This window comes from Phycodurus eques, chromosome 1, assembly GCF_024500275.1.
Source record: "Phycodurus eques isolate BA_2022a chromosome 1, UOR_Pequ_1.1, whole genome shotgun sequence".
Lineage (NCBI taxonomy): Eukaryota > Metazoa > Chordata > Actinopteri > Syngnathiformes > Syngnathidae > Phycodurus > Phycodurus eques.
Window position 1 is genome coordinate 21,102,416 of NC_084525.1, and position 13,685 is coordinate 21,116,100.

Consider the following 13,685-nt stretch of genomic DNA (forward strand, 5'->3'; position numbering starts at 1 on the left):
AGAGGTACAGAAAATGGATGGATGGATGGATGGAAGTTTAAATCCCTCATGGAACTAAAGAATGGTACATTTTGTGCCATTCTGTTTTTTTATTTTGAAGTCAGTGTTGAATGACTATATGATGCATTTGCCAGAGAATATTCATTTGCAAAAGCTTTTAGAATGATCCTCTCTGTTCAGAAAATGATCCTAAAACTGAAAAGATCCACAAAAGCTGACACATTTGTTGTGAATCACAAAAAGCATTGACTGTCTGGCGTAAAATCCTAACCCTTTAGTACACGTTTGCACACCATTCACATTTTCTGCAAGGGTGCCTTGCTACTGAAATGCTAAGTTTGTGTATTGATGTTGGATAATGGTGTGGATATAAAAAGTGTAGGTGTTTGACTTTCAGGTCTTCTCTCTAACTCTGTGTTATAAACTTAAAAATATATTGTTTCTTTTTGTATTTTTCTAAATCAGACACTGCAAAAATATTTTTGCATCAGTTTTTGGTTAGGTCCTATTTTTTTTCCGTCAGGGAAAATTAGGGTGGATATTTGAAGGAGCTCTTAAGAGTTAAAGATGTCAAATTACGGATGGGCTGTTCTTGAAAGGATTTCACGTTTGGGACTAGGAAGCCTGCAGATAGTTGGAAAGTAGTGCCCACCGCTGCTTCAAAGCAGGAAGGCTGGGCTCCAACATGCCCGTGTTGTCGGAGTTGATAAGTTTTAAATTGCTGTAGCTGTGTGGTTGTCTCTGGGTGCTTCACATGAATGGGTATTTTTTCGGATCGCCTTAACCAAAATATTTTTATAACCATTCATGTGAAAAATTAGAGTGTTTGTTATTCGCCTAAGTCTAGATATGTTATATTTCTATATTGTTCTAATTTTTGTGCTGAAGGGTAAACTACTACATTGTAGCATTACTGTGGTCTTATTGTGGAGTCCATATTTTTGAGTATAGGGTGTACCCAGCCTTTCACCAGAAGTCAGCCGGGATAGGCTCCAGCTCAACCGTGCTATAGAAAATGGATGGATGGATATATTTATTTATTTATACCTTTTAAATTGCTATTATTACCATTCTTTGCTGATTGGCTGGGAGAAATCACATGGTTGTGCTGCCTGATAGTTCTTGTTTGTGTGTGTGTGTGCATGCGCAACATCCACTTGAAGTTACCAAATGTGTTAAAAGTTCACATTTTCTGTCATATACCACATGGATTAAATAATTTTTTTGATGAACCAATTTTACCATAGGTAATTAAAACCAACGGGGAAATGGCATACAAGGCTGGAGGAAGTCTTCTTGAAAGGCAATGGTAGCCAGAATCCAGGAATTACAAAGACAGTGAGTGTGAAATGTAATATCTTGTCTTTGTAAGGTCTCTCCATTTTCGAGAGGTGGCAAAAGTACTCAGTCTGTACAGTATTTAAGGGGACAAATAAATAGTCAGAGACTGAAGGTGTGGCTGACTAGATGGCAATCATTCTCATGCACTCTTGGGCGCCGTTACCTGTTACGTTGGGCTTGAGGAGCTTTGTTGAAACTATGGCAGAATCTCCACACCGGTTAGCAACAAAAGTTGAAAATAATTCCGAGACAAAACAAGGGGGAACATAGGAGATGACTCTCACTGCTGGAGGGGCCACAAGCACCTGAGAGGATTCAAAACCGACGCGGCATTGGCAACATTTCTGTTCAACTGGTAAGTTTATAACCTCCTTTGAGTTTTAATGAATTGTACATTCCAAACAATAAAACCTGCAACCGTTAACATTTAGAGGGGGTGGGTGTTTTAGTCGTGAAGTGAGGCTACATTGAAATCTTGCTAGCAGTTTTAAAACTGCGAACTGACCCGTTAAGTACAATAGTAAAAAGTAAAAATATTACGATTACCATATGTTCTGTAGATTACCTGTTTCGCTAACTTGTCAAAATGAGAAAAACGGTTCTCCACAAACAAAATAGTTTATCTTTTATTGTACCTCCTTGTACTGAGAAGAAGAAAAAATATGTGATATCTTGCATATTGTTTTTTTAAAACCGAGAGAAAGCTAGCTTTGGCTGAAGTTTTTGCTATCAAAACAATGTGTTCCCATAGCTTTGCTAGCATTCTGAACTGAGCAAGTAAAATAAATGCTAAATTATCTAATGATAATGACTGTGAAAATACCTCTCGTATGTTATTTTTCATATCAGAGAACTTTTGAGTAGCAGAAGCTGGTGATTTTTAAGGTGGCACAGGCACCACACATTCTTCTAGCCAACAACATGAAACAATTTTCTTTACAAAATACAGTGTCTTGCTTCATCTTGCGATCAACATTGTTGTTAATGCTCCCTGGATCACATTCCTCCATGTCGCTGCTGTCCCCTTTCCCCCACCTTATAAGACCCTCAAATTTCAATCAAGAACCACAGCGGTTGACTTTTCCTCTCTCTACTCACGTCTTTTTTGTTGAAAAAAGGAGCAATCCCAATTTTGACAACGTAAGGAATAGAAAGTACAGATATCCCTTTTCAAATAGTAAAAAGTCATTAAAAAAATAAATACTCAAGTAAAGTACAGATACTTGAAAAATCTACTTAAGTACAGTAACTACTTGGTTACTTCCCACCACTGCCGTCTTCTGTTTGTCTCAACTCTAGTGGGAGTGAGAACTAAAAGAGCCTGGGAACACATTGTCGTACCCCCTGGTTGCCATTGTACTCGGGTAAGGAAATCAGAGCGAGAGAGCAAGCCTATTGAGGCACGCCTCTCTTTACTCGGTAACTTAACTCCATTGCTGCCACGATAGAACACACTGGCAACGAGAATCCCTCCAAATACCCATAATGATAGGTTGTGTAACGACACCATTGCTGCAGGCTGTAATTGCCCAGCACTTCCTGATGCGGTTGACGTGACATGGGAATGGGCCAGTCTCCAAGGATTCACACTACACTCTCAAACACACATTGTTTTGTTTTATTTACATTGTTCAAGTGTAATGTTGTGTGGATTCTGCATGTTCTTCCAGTGCCTGAGTGGGTTTTCTGCAGGTGTTCCGGTTTCCTCCCACATTCCAAAAATTGAATACTCTAAATTGTCTGTAGGTGTGAATATGAGTGTGGATGGTTTATTTCTATAAAACTCTGCCAGTGTTTACATTTTCAAATAATCACTTCTGCAACATTACTAGAAAATAATGACGTCCCATCACAAGTGAGCAATTTTTAGAACAAGCCTGTGGGCTACTCATGAGGTCCTTGGGGGGCTATTTGGTGCCCGCGGGCACCATGTTGGTAACCCCTGCATTAGAGGGTTCAGGCTTACTTAATGTCGTGGCCACTGACTATATACACACACGTACACACACATCCTCATGGCAGATGGCAAGGCATGGGCTGGTCAGGCTTGTAAAACAAGCCTGCTCTCTTTGTCCACCTGTAACAGCCTTTAATAGCATCTTTATCATATGGCGGCTCTTTATCAAGGCGTGGCTGATGCCGGCTCCAACGAGCCGGGGAGAGGCCCACTTCAAGGACCGAGCTTCTCACTGTTTACTGCGTTGGAACATCTCTGGTTTCCAGAGGTGGCAAATGAACTCACACACAGAAGTACAGATACCTCTGGTAAAAGTAGAACTGAATCAACTTCTTTACTTACCGGTAAGTCAAAGTAAAAAAGTACAAATGCTGAAGTGTGATAAAGTACAAAGGTAAAAATTAATTTTGACTGGCAATTATAAACGATAGCTGTTTTGATAACTTAGCCCACAAAAGAACTTATCACAAAATATTTTAATATTTCACATGCATAGTGGTTGTACACGGAAGGGAAAAAAAATAATCAAAGAACACAACTTTGCAGCAAGCAAAATCTGACAGGATAATCAGGATGGAACTGACAACATTATCCTGTATGAGCAAAACAAAACATCAAAAAATACTGAAATAACTAATGATAACAACTAAAAAAAACTGTATGTGATTTTTCAGATTAGACAGAGAGGAAAAAAGAAGAATAAATACATTGCAATTAATGCCTAGATCAGACGACAGGATTTTAGGCCTGATATTGGCCCGATTAGCTATCGCGGATGTTTTCCCAGAATGGGCCCGGACATATTTTGTTAGGAACGACAAAACGTCTTGTAGTGTGACATAATCCACGACCCATGATTTGGCCCTACCACGCCAAAATTAGAAGTCTAGCATCGTTGATTCTTTTGGTTATCGTCTGTGTAGTGTGACATATTAACAGCAACTTTCCAACAGCGCACCTTGATATTGACCAATAGGATTGTGTATTGTGACCGCTTCGCCTCCCTTGCTCGCCATTCTTAACATTTATTCAAGCCCACGAACCAATGTTTACAGAAGCTTTAGAGGATGACTGGAAAGAACGCAAGCTTGTTTACATACAAACATTAGCACTAGCACTAACTTGCTAGGCTACATAATATTATGTTGTCTGTTTGTGATCCGTATTGTATTATAAGTATGTGAACATACCTCAAGCTCCTCTTGAATGGACAGCCCACTCTTGAGCACCGGTGACGACACACCGCTTTTCCTATTTTTGTTCTTTTTCCCCCCAACATAATACAGTACATTGGCCCGATCCATTGTTGTTATCGTCGCCATGGTAACTGGTGTATCCAGTTGGATTGACCGCGTTCAAGTTTTCTGGTTCCACCTCTCAGACAGTGTTTGATTTGACAATATAAAGCCAAGTGATCGTAAAAGATGGGATAGGGTGGTATCGGAAAACATACTTTGGCCATCCCTGGGTTAGATCCTCACAAATTTGATCAGTTCAAAATGGACTTTGGAAGCATATTACTATGGCACTTTGTTAAAAATAGCTAATCTAACAAATCAGTTTGTGTATGTAAGGTTGAGGATAAGTAGGTTGTTCCACATTATTAAACAAGATGTTTTTTTGGTTGAAATAACATTTGTTGTTTAAAAACATGATGATGCAAACACTATTAGTTAGCCAAATACAGCACCTCATTAAATGGTTACATCCAAATGTTGAACAACAATCTTGGCTGGAATTAGAACAGATAGACTGCAATAGCACCAAACTTTCAGACCTCCCATTTATCAGCACAAGTCACATATGCCACAATTGTTTTAAAAATGTGATTATTGCAACCACTTTATCATCTTGGTGGAAAAGTCTAGAAACCACACAATCTCAGTCAGCACCATATAATTCCTCCTCAATCTGACACTATCCTGATTTTGAGATTAACAAAATACCCCTTTACTGCAGCACATGGGAACAAAGTGGAATTGACCGCCTACATACAATTTCAAATTAGAGGTGGTAACTTTCTTCAATACTAGAAAGTAAGAACAGCGATCTTAAAAAAATTCTCAACACACGTGTGTCATGTGTGTGTGTGTGTGTGTTCCAGGTTTTGTCTTCCCCCCCCCTGTTTCACACACACCTGCTCCTGTGAGCATCTTCACCACCTGTGCCTCGTTCACCCTAATTACCTATTGTATTTAACCTCGTGTCTCACAGTTCGTTGTACCTTGTCGTCACGTTCCAGCATTCCTTGTCACAGACTCACAGTAAGACTTTGACCCTGTTCCGATTATCAACCTTGCCTCTTTGCCTCGTGTTCTTGGATACTGTTGCCTTTCTTGGATTGTCTGCCTGTGTACCGACCGATGCCCGTCTATTAAACCTCTCTTTTTGGAAACTGTCCATTTGTTTTGGAGTCTTGCATTTTTGGGTCCTATCCTCTGTTCCGTTCATGACAGAACGAACTGGCCATAACATGGACCCAGCAGACTCAGATCCGGTGCGCAAAGCCCTTCAAGCGCAGGGTCAACGTCTCTCGAAGCAGGATGAGCAGATTGCTGCCCTCCATCTTCATCTAGAGGGACTGTCAAGGCATCAGGACAATATGATGAGACAGGTGGCCTCACAGTTTGAACTTCTTATAAAAATTATTCAAGAGAAGGAACCAGTTGGCACCACACCCAATACCGCCACGGTATTTCCATGTGAAACAGTCAACATGCAGCCACCTGCCACCTCCGCTGTTGTCTGCCCACAGCTCTCTCGACCAGAGAGGTTCTCTGGAAATTCTGGGAACATTAAGCCGTTCATCACGCAGTGCGAACTCCACTTTGAGCTCCAGGCAGCTGCCTTCCCCACCGAGCGGGCAAAGATCGCTTTCGTCATTTCCCACCTGACTGGTCGTGCGGAGGCGTGGGCTACTGCTGAATGGAGCCGCAATTCCGCCGCGTGTCATTCATGGGCTTTTTTCGTAAAGACTATGGAGCAAATTTTTCAATTTTCCACTCCTGATCGTGAGGCAGCTCGCTCCCTTGTCACCTTACATTGCGCAGGGTGTCAGATTACGCGATTGAGTTCCGCATTCTAGCAGCTGAGAGTCATTGGAATAATCGGGCGCTACTCGATGCCTTTTTTCAAGGACTATCCCCCGCCGTCAAGGATCATTTAGTCCCGCTAGACCTGCCGACCGACTTGGACACTCTCATCGCTCTCGCCGTAAAAATCGACAAGAGGCTTTTGGATCGCGAGCTAGATGAAGATCGGCGGAAGGCTGCGTCACCGCGCACTTTGAGGACGAGCCTCGGTGACCAGCCAAACCAAGGCAGATCCCCTGGTTCCGGTCTCAACCCACTGGCTAACGTCCCCACGGAGGAACCCATGCAACTGGGCAGGTTCCGTCTCTCCCCTGAGGAACGTCAACGCCGGCTGAGGGAAGGGCGGTGCGTCTACTGCGGTCAGTTGGGTCATTCCGTGAGCAACTGTCACGTCAAAATTGCCGGTGCCGGTAGCAAGGGCACGGGAGAGGTGAGTCTGAATTTCATGAAGGAAGACCCTACACGGGTTCTTCCTAAAGTGACAGTATGCTCTCCTGATCAAGAAATTCATACACCTGTATTAATTGACTCTGGTTCTGACGCAAACTTACTCAACTCCATCCTCGTTAGACGTGTGCACCTTAGAACCTTTGAAATAAAACGCCACCGCAACACCTATGCTGCAGACGGCAGTTTTATGGGCAAGATCACTCACCGCACCCAAACACTCACATTGACATTTCCCGATTCTCACTCGGAACGCATTAGTTTTCATGTTTTTGACGCCATGAATCATGACCTTATCTTAGGGAACCCATGGTTGAAATTACATAACCCCCACATTGACTGGTCCTCTGGGCAGGTTATGTCATGGGGCAGCAATTGCGGCCGGAACTGTTTCAAGCCGCCATGTGATGTTCAGGGTCATGTTTCTAAGGACAATCCACAGATCCCATCTGGGGATCCTGATTTATCTCAAGTGCCCACCTGTTACCAGGATATTAAAGACGTTTTTTCCAAGTCCAAGGCCAAATCCCTTCCACCCCACAGACTTTATGACTGTGCTATTGACTTGCTGCCTGGAACCACACCCTCACGAGGGAGGTTGTTCTCTCTTTCAGGGCCGGAACACAAGGCCATGAAGGAGTACGTGGAGGAATCACTGGCAGCCGGGATCATTCGCCCATCTTCATCCCGTGCGGGACCAGGATTTTTCTTTGTGGACAAGAAAGACAAGACCCTGCGACCCTGTGTCGATTACCGGGGTCTCAACGAGATCACTGTAAAAAACAGGTACCCTCTTCCTCTCATCTCCACCGCCTTTGAGTTCCTGGAGGGAGCCAAGATTTTCACCAAACTGGACTTAAGTAATGCATATCATCTAGTCAGGATAAGGGAGAGGGATGAATGGAAAACAGCATTCAACACACCAACAGGACATTATGAATATTTGGTAATGCCTTTTGGGCTTACTAACGCTCCAGCTGTTTTCCAGAACCTTGCCAATGATGTCCTGCGTGACATGCTGAATGTTTATGTTTTTGTTTATTTGGATGACATTTTGATTTTCTCCCCGGATGAGGAGACTCACATTATTCATGTCCGCTCTGTTTTGCAGCAGTTACTGCAGAATCAACTGTATGTTAAGGCTGAGAAATGTGAGTTCCACAAGGCGTCAGTTTCTTTTCTGGGTTTTGTCCTGGCTCAAGGTGAAGTCAAAATGGACCCTTGCAAAGTCGATGCAGTAATTAATTGGCCTACTCCAACGTCACGCAAAGATGTACAAAGGTTCTTAGGGTTCGCAAACTTCTAAAGAAAATTCATCAGAAATTTCAGTTCTATTGCCTCTCCTTTGCATGATCTTACCTCGCCACACAAACCTTTTGCATGGAACCTGCTGTTAGATATATTTTAGTAGTTATCATTTATTTGCTTAGCTTGCATTAGTATTTTGCATTAGTAGCTTGCATTAGTGTTTTGCATTAGTATTATGGACAATATTTAGATAGAAAGATGTCTCGCCTTCAAGAAGATGACTCAGCAACATTTGATGGAAGGGCGCCTTGACCAAGGACGTGATCGGATGTGGTGTCGTCTGGTCCTATGTTTTGTGTTGTGTCTTAATGCTTAGAACATTATGTCTTGTAGAACCCTCCTATTTTCAAATAAATGTAGGAGCGACGGGGGAGGTTGTTTAGAGCGTGTTGAGAGGCTGTAACCTGAACAATCTCCCATGCGCCCTCCTCATGAGTAAAATGACCAACGTCTTCATTCCTTTTGTGTTTATTCATTATAATGTTTGGTGAGATAAATCCAACACCTGCTTTGTCAGGCAGCGTTTCAAAAACTTAAGTCGAGCTTTACCTCTCCTCCAATCCTTACTTTGCCAGATCTCCAACAGCAGTTTGTGGTAGAAGTCGATGCGTCTGATGCCGGAATAGGAGCAGTGCTCTCCCAGAAATCTCTCAAGGATGATAAATTACATCCTTGTGCTTTTCTCTCCAAAAAACTGACCCCAGCTGAGAAAAATTATGACATTGGTGACCGTGAACTGCTGGCAGTCAAGGTGGCTTTGATGGAGTGGAGGCACTGGCTAGAGGGGGCACAGACTCCGTTTTTAGTATGGACAGATCACAAGAACCTTGAGTATATTAAGACTGCTAAAAGATTAAATGCGAGGGAGGCTAGATGGGCTCTGTTCTTTACTAGATTTAATTTCACGCTATCTGTTAGATATATTGTAGAAGTTATCATTTATTTGCTTAGCTTGCATGAGTATTATGGACAATTTTTAGAAAGAAAGATGTCTCTCCTTCAAGAAGATGACTCAGCAGGAATCATCAGAGAGAAGAACCCTGACGTGGCAGGTTTTGGTGCCATGTTTTCACCTTGAAACCCTCCCCTTAGTGTATTGTGTCTTGTAAACTTAGAAACCTCCCTATTTTCAAATAAATGCAGGAGCGACGGGGGAGATTGTTTAGAGCGTGTTGAGAGGCTGTAACCTGAACAATCTCAGAATATGCCCACAAGTTTGTGGGCATATTCTGGCGGAAAAGATCCCCACTTCCGAGTAGCATTGTGTTATGGGAACCGTGTTGAACCAGAAATGCCATTAAAAACTTCAAAGAAAAGTGAACACATTTTAATGGTTAATAATATAACTACTGATGATTGGTTCCTTGTAGTCACAGGAGTTTCAGGACAAAACAACAATTGGTTATTATTGGTGGAACAGGTAGCAAAATGTAGCGAGAAAAGATTGTGTGGTTTGCATGGGTCCCAGGCCTTTGTTGCGCATAGTTCCGGCACAATTATCACAAGATTGTATTATTCCATTAATGAACACAACTGTACCAACTGAGAGGTGTAAATCATGGGATGTTACATATCCCGTAACAGAAGCAGATAAACACAAACCGATGTTTTCTACTTTAGTAGCACCAAATAATTTCACTTGTATAAACATGATTACCTAAAGATGAATCTGGATTGTGCACTATTATCACTTTGATATTGCATGTGTCAGTATACCCTATGCCTGTTCAAGATGTAATGGAAAGGGCACCAATGCTTTTGTCCAATGTAGAACATAGACAAAAAAGAGATTTATCCTGGCAGAGGCAAAATTAGCCAACATAAAACATACATCAACGCCATAGGTGTTCCTCGTGGGGTTCCTAATCAATACAAATTGGCTGACCAAGTTGCAGAAGGATTTGAGTCTTTCATATGCTGGTGGTGTACGATTAATAAAAATGTTGATGGGATAAACTATATCCACTTCAATGTACAGAGATTAGGAAATTGGACTCAGAGTGGGTTGGAAGCTGTGCATGGGCAGCTCAAAGCTACCTCTTCAAGGACGTTCCAAAACCGCATAGCTGTCGACATGCTCCTTGCAAGAGAGGGAAGTGTTTGCGGTATGTTTGGAGAACAAACAATACTGCTTCAGATGGCAGCTTGACCAGAGCCATCGATGGTCTACGGACCCTCAATCAACACTCCTTGTGGGACAGCTGGATGGACATTTTTGGTAAATATAAAACCCTAATTTCACCAATATTGATATCAATTGCTGTTTTTGCAGCCATTCTGACATTTTGTGGATGTTGTTGTATCCCATGCATTCGGGCTTTAATCAGTAGATTAATCACCACAGCCATAACACCCATGGAGAACCATATGGAGCTGATGTATCCATTACTGTTTGATGATAAAGATAATGATCATGATGATGATTTGTTTCCTGATCCAGATGATTACAATGTTTAAACTATAACATTCATGTATGACAAGTTTAATCTGAGTGTAAATGTATTTGTTTCATAAAAATGATTCTATAGTTAAAAAATCGAAATGAAGTGACTGTAAAATGATATGAGAATTTGTGCAAATACATGATAAACAGGAGGGAAATGTTAGATATATTGTAGAAGTTATCATTTATTTGCTTAGCTTGCATGAGTTTTATGGAAAATTTTTAGAAAGAAAGATGTCTCGCCTTCAAGAAGATGACTCAGCAGGAATCATCAGAGAGAAGGACGTGGCCGGGACGTGGCAGGTTTTGGTGCCATGTCTATTAAACCTCTCTTTTTGGAAACTGTCCATTTGTTTTGGAGTCGTGCATTTTTGGGTCCTATCCTCTGTTCCGTTCATGACAACGTGATTACTTACGAACTACCTGTTTTTGTTCAGTAAATAGTGGAACTACTTCCACAAAACTAAAAACTCCTTTCAAAAGTATACAAATTAATCTGAAGAACTAATTCAATTCACTTACCAATCGAAAAATGGGAAAAAGACCTCTCAATGTCTACTGACAATGATTACTGGGCACAAATCTGTAGAAACACATTCTCAATGACAAAAAAGAAACAACAGTAATTTACAGCTAATCCAGTTCAAAGTACTCCATAGAGCCATTATATTATGCAATATAGTATGGATAAAATGGGCTATTCAAAATCAAACATATGCACTCATTGTACTGAAAAAACTCCAGACACTTATTTTCATGCTCTTTGACATTGGACGCCTGCCTGTACAGCGCTTCTGGTCACTAGTTACACAGAAAATCTCCTAAATTTTGAACTGTAGGGTTCCAGTTTCTCTTAGTCTTGGTCTATTGGGTGATTTAAAAGGTCTAGATCTTCCAAGTAAACATGCTCAAACAATACTTGTAATTCTCGCAATCGCTAAAAAAAACAATATTGTTAAACTGGAAAGATAACCTATCAGCATTAACCAATGGCAAAATCTTGTCATAGAGTATGTAACACGAGGAAATATATCTGCTGAACGTAATAACACAATGGATAACTTTAAGAAAAACTGGTCACCTGTCATCAAAATGGTGAACCTTGAAGCTTGATTCTTGTCTGCCAGGGAAATGCCATACCGAAATGTAATATCATGTAATGTGTAATGTAAATGTAATGTAATGTGACCAAATCATATCTTCTCATTTTAGAATCCTGTGCATGCCATAGGGTCACTTGCATGTACTTCAACCCCTATCCTTCTGGATCTGTGGTGTGGGCTTCTGGGGATGCTTTGCCTGTTTCCCACTCCTCCTCTTGGGTCTGGTCGTGTCCGGCTTGCCCTCCTGGGGGTGCCGATCCCAGTGATGATCTCGGTCCCTGGGTGCTGGGGAGGTACCTGCTGGCCCCACTCCAGGGCCTCGTCCTGGTCTCCTGGTGGTGGGCTGGGGGCCTTGCTGCTGCACCCGGGCCTGTGCCCTCCTCTTCCCTCTCCCCGGGGCGCTCCACCGTGGTACTGGCCCCCGAGTACTGGCACATCTGTGCTGGTCTCCGATCTGGCCGTTCCCCTTCTCTGCCCTGCCAGTCCTTTAGCCTTTGGGTGGGCCAGTGTTGGCCTGGGGAAGACACTTGGCCAGGTGTTCCGCCACTCCGACTTGCTCTCTGGCCCGCCATGCCTTTCCCCCGTGGATTTTAAAAGCACCACTTACATTCACACATCCTTCGGGGAGCTGGTTGGGCTGGATGGGGGTTACGGTTGCGGATCATCGTTGCCCCGTGACCGTCTCGCCTCACGCCCCACCAGTCTCCCCAATTTTAATAATAGGGTGGGTATTCACATTTCTCTTGGCTTGAGTACTGGGGCCTGTGACCCCCCCACCCTCCTTCAGTTGTCGGGCTGTGGAGAGATGGGGAAACCCACCCCCCCACCCCTACCTTGGGGCCCCACATTCCTCTCCCCTCTCTTGGCGCCCTCGCCCATCTGTTGTATTTAACTTTTAAACTTTCAGAACTGTTTCTTTTCAAATATTTCGATAACATTTTTATTATCCACCCATCCATTTTCTGAGCCGCTTATCCTCACCATGGTCGCGGGAGTGCTGGAGCCTATCCCAGCTATCATCGGGCAGGAGCCGGGGTACACCCTGAACTGGTTGCCAGCCAATCGCAGGGCACTTATAAACAAACAACCATTCGCACTAACATTCACACCTACGGGCAATTTAGAATCTTCAATGAACCTACAATGCATGTTTTTGGCATGTGGGAGGAAACCGAATGTACCCGGAGAAAACCCACGCAGGCACGAAGAGAACATGCAAACTCCACACAGGCGGAGCCGGGGATTGAACCCCGGACCTCAGAACTGTGAGGCAGACGCTCTAACCAGTCGTCCACCGTGATGCCTTCAATTTTTATTATGTGCTATAAATTTTAATGCAAGTTAGGTTGGTACCTGGTGTAAAAGGTTTATGAACAACTGCTGTAGACTGATGGACTGCTGCTTGTAGAACAAAAACAAAACAATAGCTTTTACCCTTTGTGTTCGGACACAATAACATAGCTTTGACACAACAGAGGAGGCCTCCAGGTAGTTAATATTGAATGAATCTAAACACAGTGGCTGTGCAATACACACTCTTGAGGAGTTGCTGTGGAAAGATTGTCCAATTGGCAACTGTTGCCATGGCTCCCATTACTGGGCAAACTGCTGATTGTTTACGTGAGTGGAGTGGAGTGGGGGTAGGTTTGATGACCCGCAGTGTGGCAGACAAAATGACTATGTTTGTGGCTTCGCTGGGTTTCTAAGCACACCAGGCTGGAGCGTTGAATGCACATGGTGGATGAAAAGCATGCTGAGTAGTCGAGAGGTCGAGACTCACTGGAGGCAAGTACGTTGAGTGGAAACCTAGCAACAATAAGCTCATGTTTTGCTGTTTCCCAATCGCAGTGGGAAGGTAAGAAAAGAATCAATTCCCTCTGTTGACATAAAACTGACAGGGCCTGTAAATGCTAACATTTTAAAAACATGCCTCAAAGTCAAAGTAAAATGGCACCGTTATCATTTCCATGTAGCCTAAACACTGAAAATGGAAA